The following is a 7,072-nucleotide window of genomic DNA, read 5'->3' as shown; positions in this document are numbered from 1 at the left end:
GGGCTTGGATCTTAAGATTGGTTGTTGCCAATCCTAAATGATAGGGGAACACAATGGGCAAATCATCTAAATGACAAGTGGAATACTGAGAGCCTGGTCACTTATTACGCAGGAAAAACGGACGGATGGGAGAGGGAAGAGGAAGAAAGGATTAACATGAGGAAAGGCACATACTTAAATTACACCTCTCTGCTCCTTTTGGAGGCTGAGCAAGGGCTTTGTAGATTCGGTGTGCAGCCTAGCATTAATGCAGGGGATGGACTAGGAGTGAGAAAGCACTGATTTCCAAATCGCTGCCATCCAGTATGGCGAAATTACACAACTCACGTAATTTTACCTAATGTTGGTACATTATTCCACTCTGTTTCAGTGCAATGGAAACAGAATGCAAATAGGGTGGGAGGGATTAGGTTTGCAGACTGAAAGCAACAACAGTGAATGTCAACTGTTTTCACCTATTGGTTTCTGTTCCAGATTTGGGACGGATAATCGGACATCAGCAATTTCCCCTCCCCTTTCTGTCGGAATTCTCTGACCTCCCTAACTGGGAGGCACACAATTGCTTGTTATGAGCACACACAAACCGCAATTGCTAAATGAAAACAATTGCCATTCACCGTGTGCTAGCTTTATGTTGCTGCAGATGTGACCTGTGTGGGTCTGTGAGGGTTGGCTTATCATTGCAGATAACAATGGCTCTCAAAGTGAACCATTCACATTGGGATCAGGTGTTAAACAGGGTTGTGTTATTGCCCCAACTCTATTCATTATTTTCATTGCCATGATCCTACACTTTGTCGAAGGGAAACTCCCCACCGGAGTAGAAATCATATATCGAACAGATGGAAAGCTCTTCAATCTGAGCAGGCTGAAAGCAAAGAGTAAGGTTACCATAACTTCCGTCATAGAGCTTCAGTATGCTGATGACAACGTAGTGTGTGCACGCTCAGAGGATGACCTCCAAACCATCCTAAATATCTTTGCAGAAGCTTACGAAAAGCTTGGCCTATCACTCAACATCCAAAAAACCAAAGTGCTGCACCAACAAGTACAAAATAACCCCCTTGCAGCACCACAAATCCAACTCAATGGTGTAACGTTGGAAAATGTCGATCACTTCTCCTACCTAGGCAGTTATCTTTCCACAAGGACCAACCTTGATGCCAAAATCCAGCATCGCCTGAGCTCTGCGAGTGCGGCTTTCTCCCGATTGAAGTGCAGAGTGTTCGAGGACAGGGACATTCGCAGGGAAACCAAAATGCTTGTTTACAAAGCTATTGTACTACCAACCTTACTGTATGCTTGTGAAACATGGACCACTTATAAACACCATCTTCTTGAAAGATTCCATCAACGGTATCTCAGAAAAAATTTACACATCATTTGGGAAGACAGGTGAACTAATATCAGTGGGCTGGAAGAAGCAAAGATCACCAGTGTTGAAGCAATGATTCTTCAACATCAACTTCGTTGGACTGGTCATGTTGTGCGGATGCCTGATTATCGTCTTCCAAAGCAACTACTCTATTCCGAACTTAAAAATGGAAAGTATAATGCTGGTGGTCAACAAAAGAGGTTTAAAGACAGTCTCTAGGCAAATCTTTGAAAATGTAGCATAAACACTGGCAACTGGTAAACACTGGCCTGCGAGTGCTCCAGTTGGAGAACAGCCTTTACCAAAAGTGTCATGGGCTATGAAGACACTCGAACTCAGGACTCAAGGGAGAAATGTGCTGAGAGGAAGGCAAATCCACACTGTGATCAACTCCTGCCTGGAAACCAATGTCCCCACTGTGGAAGGACGTGTGGATCCAGAATTGGCCTGAACAGTCACTTAGGGACTCATTGTTAAAACCATGTTTATGGAAGACAATCTTACTTGACTACAGTGATCACCAAAGAAGAAGAAGATGATCCTGGCCCCATACTGCTTGCCTCCTGCTCTACAAGCAAGACAATAAGATGCACTGCTTGTTAAGAGGACAAAAAGTGGTCTACATACATGCATGCAAAACTATTGTAGGAAAACAAGTGTTTTATTTCACTGTTCTGAAGTTGTAATTTAACTTGTCAAGTTTCTGGCTGAAAGAGAAAGCAAGCCTGAAACAAACTCCAGAAGGATATTTCAAGCCAAGCAGGGGAAGAAGTTGGTTTTTTAAAAAAGGTTATTTCCTCACAAAACAGATTTAAAAATAAAATCTATGTCTATCACAACTAAAGCAAGATGTAAACGGACTGGTTTTTAAAACAGCATGAAAAGAGTTTCCCCACAATCAATTTTCTAGTGTTATCTTGTGCTCAAAAATAGCATCTACATGCTGCTGACAGAACTGAGCCTATTTTGCTCATGTCAGTTGTGGCCACAGTTAGTTTGGCTTTGGGTTTCTGTTTACTCTCTCCTGTACTTCTAAATCTACTAAATTGTATTTACATATATTCAAGAATTGCACTCTGAAAATTCAAACACTGGTATCGAGTACAGGATTTCACATCCTCTAGAGACGTTTGTTTTTGTGCTCTTTAAAGCAAGTTTCTAGTCTTTAAGGCTAAAAAACTAAAAACCCAAAGTCTAGAAAGCTTGATGAAATATCAGAAGGGGGCCCAACTGGAGTTGGCTAAAAGAAAAACCATTATTGTTCTTGCAGGCTCTGAGTGTAATGTTTCAGTAGGTGTGTATGTCCTCAGAGGACATTTGATGGCTGTCTGTCTTAGGAATGATACTCAATTCTAGAATCTTCCGCCAGTGAAGGGTATGACCCAGGGTTCTCCACTCCTGCCTCAGAGTGAGGATTAGGGAGTATTAGATATTAATATTTTCATAGAATCACTTATGCATTCATTCAGTCTTTTTAATGCATTCATTCAGTATTATAACAGTAGAACCAAACATCCCAGGTATGCAGCACTACTAGTGAACAAAAAATACTTTTTGGCGCTATTTCAAGGGCTGAGCAAGCTGAAAGAGCATTCTAATCCACACTCAGGAGAGTCATAAAAGTGCAATATTCTGAATATTCTTGGCCCTGATCAACCAGTTTCGTCTTCATTTATAAAAGTTGCAACGCTCCACCGACTTGCTGCAAAGGAATCTTTCTTTCCCTCTGGCCTTTTGCTATTTGTAGATACCGAGTCAGTTTTCCAATTAGAGCTATTTCCCAGACTTTGCTAAATCATTGTTTCAACATATGCACTTGCAAATCCTTCCACTGCTGGGCTATTAAGAGTTCTTGCCTGTTAGCTAGCTTTGTTATGGAGAAGGAAATAGTTATGCTAGGTACCTGATGTCACTGGTGATATATGAGCAATGCATGTGGATGCTTAATAGTGGCAAATTGATACATCTATATTCCCAGTTTCAGTGGGTCCAGTGTGGGTGAGGAACCTGTGGCCAGATGTTGATGATGGAACTGTGGTCTAAACCACTGAGCCTCTTGGGCTTGCCGATTAGAAGGTTGGTGGTTCTAATCCATGACGGGATTAGCTCCCGTTGCTCTGTCCCAGCTCCTGCCAACCTAGCAGTTCGAAAGCACGCCAGTGTGAGTAGATAAATAGGTACTGCTGTGGCGGGAATGTAAACAGCATTTTCATGCGCTCTGGTTTCCGTCACGGTGCCCTGTTGCACCAGAAGCGGTTTAGTCATGCTGGCCACATGACCCAGAAAGCTGCCTGTGGACAAACGCCGGCTCCCTTGGCCTGAAAACAAGATGAATGCCCCAACCCCATAGTCACCTTTGACTGGACTTAACCACCCAGCCGTCCTTTACCTATGGGAAGAAAAACCATGTTCCTGCTGTTAAAGTGGCTGAATAGTTAGAGACTCTACTATGCATTGTCAAAGGTACAATCTTACAAAAACTGACCCACTGGCCATGCTGTCTGGGTCTGATGGGAGTCAGGAGTCTACAAAATCTTAAAACGGCTCAGGTTCGTCATCCCCAGAGTATAGATTGAGGCATGCTAATCAGCTCCCAGGACGTTTCGGAGCACAATTCAAAGTGTTGGTGTTGACCTTTAAAGCCCTAAACGGTCTCGGCCCAGTATACCTGAAGGAACATCTCCACCCCCATCGTTCTGCCCGGACAATGAGGTCCAGCTCTGAGGGCCTTCTGGCAGTTCCCTCACAGTGAGAAGCAAAGCTACAGGGAACCAGGCAGAGGGCCTTCTCGGTAGTGGCGCCCGCTTGGTGGAATGCCCTTCCATCAGATGTCAAAGAGATAAGCAACTACCTGACATTTAGAAGACATCTGAAGGCAGCCCTGTTCAGGGAAGTTTTTAATGTGTGACATTTTAATGTATTTTTAATCTTTGTTGGAAGCCGCCCAGAGTGGCCGGGGAAACCCAGTCAGATGGGCGGGGTACAAATAAATTTATACCCCGCCCATCTGGCTGAGTTTCCCCAGCCACTCTGACCTGACCTGATGGAGAGAAATGGATGTCATTTCCTGATTCAGCAGTGCAAAAATACCCTAAATCAGTTGTAGAAATCTAGACAACATTCAAAAAGTAAAAAATTGTTGCCCAGTATTCTTGTTCTTGTTATTATTATTATTATCATTATCATCATTATTATTATTACTCCGTATCACTCCCATTGTATTTTTCCATGTATTGAATGAGGTTTTTTGACAAGAAAATCATGTCAAAAAACTGGGGTTGTCCAATACATGGATAGTGGCATGGGGGCGGGGAGTGCAGGGAGTGATCTGGGGGCGCTGGCTAGTGGCGCATAGCTTCCCCCGATGCCGCTGCACATGGGAAGCACTCTCTGGATCATTTCCCGCATGGGGGAAGGTGCCATCTGGCCAACCAGCTGGCTGGCTGGAGCACAACTTCCCTCGATGCTGCTGCGTGAGGGAAACACTCCTTACCTGCAAGCAGGAAATAATCTAGGGGGTGTTTCCTGCCTGCAGCTGCGTGGGGGGAGAGGCTCAACAACTTTGGGCCATCTCCCCTCATTTTCTTAAAATTGAGTCCCCCCCAAATAGGGGAGGGGGTCTTATACATGGGGGCATCTAATAGACGGAAAAGTAAGGTATATGCTGCCTAAATATTTTTTTCTGTTTGGGGTGGGTGGGGTGGCAAAGCAGGGAGCCCCATTCTGCTGCACTTACAGAATCCAGAGAAGTTTGAGCATGCAAAACATTCAAGGTGTTTTACAATCCAAAAGAGAACAATGCCAATACAAGATATTAGCTTCTCTTGCCTCTTGGCCCAGAATCTTAAAATAGCAAGTTACAACTAAAGGTAAAGGTACCCCTGCCCGTACGGGCCAGTCTTGCCAGACTCTGGGGTTGTGCGCCCATCTCACTCTATAGGCTTCCGGGTCACGTGGCCAGCGTGACAAGCTGCATCTGGCGAGCCAGAGCCGCACACGGAACGCCGTTTACCTTCCCACTGGTAAGCGGTCCCTATTTATCTACTTGCACCCGGGGGTGCTTTCAAACTGCTAGGTTGGCAGGCGCTGGGACCGAGCAGCGGGAGCGCACCCCGCCGCGGGGATTCGAACCGCCGACCTTTCGATCGGCAAGCCCTAGGCGCTGAGGCTTTTACCCACAGCGCCACCCGCGTCCCGTAAGTTACAACTACCAGAATGTAAAATGCGGCACACTGCAAAATGAGTCTTACAAACCCTAACCTTAACCCTTATGATTGTGAGAGGTTCTTTATTTGCCATGTTTCTCAATGCCTTCTTTATTTTCATTTTTTATTTTATAAATAATTTTTATTTGGTTTTACAAATTCATTCACACTCATATTCATCCGTAATAAAAAAATTACACAAGATTCTTCTGAATCTCCAGACTTTATTCCTCCCCTCCATGGGTTCTTTGAATAACTTTTAAACTGCCTAAATCCATCCAATTTACAGTCCTCCATTGTGTCCAAAATCTACGTCTCATTGCAAGAGCTATTTAAAACCTGCTAAAGAGTTCAGGTGTTTACAGTGGTCTTTCGACTATAATATAAATTTGTCCCATTCTTTGTTGAAGTTTTGATTCTCCTGGTTTTCCTGGTTAATCATGCCATCTCTGCATAATCCAATAGTTTCGTCTGCTAATCCACCCTGGTAGGTATTATTTCTTCTTTTTGACGTGATGTCCAAGGCAATGTAACAATGGACTTTAACAGTGTAGCACCACTTTGAATCAATGAGAGCAATAAGGGGATGTTGTACCAATTGATTTACATTGAGTGAGGAAGCTGTAGGCCTCTGACTTCATATGAAACACAGAGATGGGGAAGGAAATAGAGGAGTCTACTAAATCTAGCTCTAATGACCAATTTGATTTATTAACGCGGATTTCTGGCTTACTTTAATTGTACATGCTTTGAGTGGATCAGTGTCTAGAAGAAACTGGTCATTTTATATATATATAACACAGCTTTGGTCCAATCGTCATACATACGCGCTTCCAGACATTTCCTTTTATTGGAGCCCTGAAATTGTTAAGTACACAAATGCTTGGGGTTAACCCTAAATATTTCCTTTGCCAGAGTAGCATTTACGGCTCCTGTACATTTTGTGAATCATCGCAGGATGCACAGCTCGGTTTGCAGTAGCAGCTTCAGAGATCGGCAAACACCAACACTACACAGCCCCTTTTGAAGTAATAAAGACCAGATGGGGTGACAAAAAGACAAGACGAAGACAGCCCTCCATTCTTTGCCGCGACCAGGATCACATTTCTAAAGTGCAGAGGAAGTCAAAGCTGTTCCCGCATACCAGCACTCTGAACTCAGTATTCTTGTTGTGTTTTACAGTTCCCAACCTCCAAATCAGCTTCAACTGAGAAGGATCAACTTTACTGTTCGAAATCACATTGTTGTTTTCTAAATGTTGCCCTTGATTTAATTTTCAGGCATTGAGGTGGCAAGGAAAAGGAAGCAACTGTACACCAACAGGCAATCTCATTTACTTGTATAAGGGCTGCTCTGGCACCAGCCGGTTTCAATAAAACATCACTTTTTAAGACATTTATTCTCTCGTCTAGCTGCTGGTACAAAACTATTAAGGACCAGTATGACAAACCTAGACAGCATCTTAAAAAGCAGAGACATCATCTTGCCAACA

The sequence above is a fragment of the Podarcis raffonei genome, chromosome 11 (genome assembly GCF_027172205.1).
Source record: "Podarcis raffonei isolate rPodRaf1 chromosome 11, rPodRaf1.pri, whole genome shotgun sequence".
Lineage (NCBI taxonomy): Eukaryota > Metazoa > Chordata > Lepidosauria > Squamata > Lacertidae > Podarcis > Podarcis raffonei.
This window is presented reverse-complemented; position numbering follows the sequence as displayed.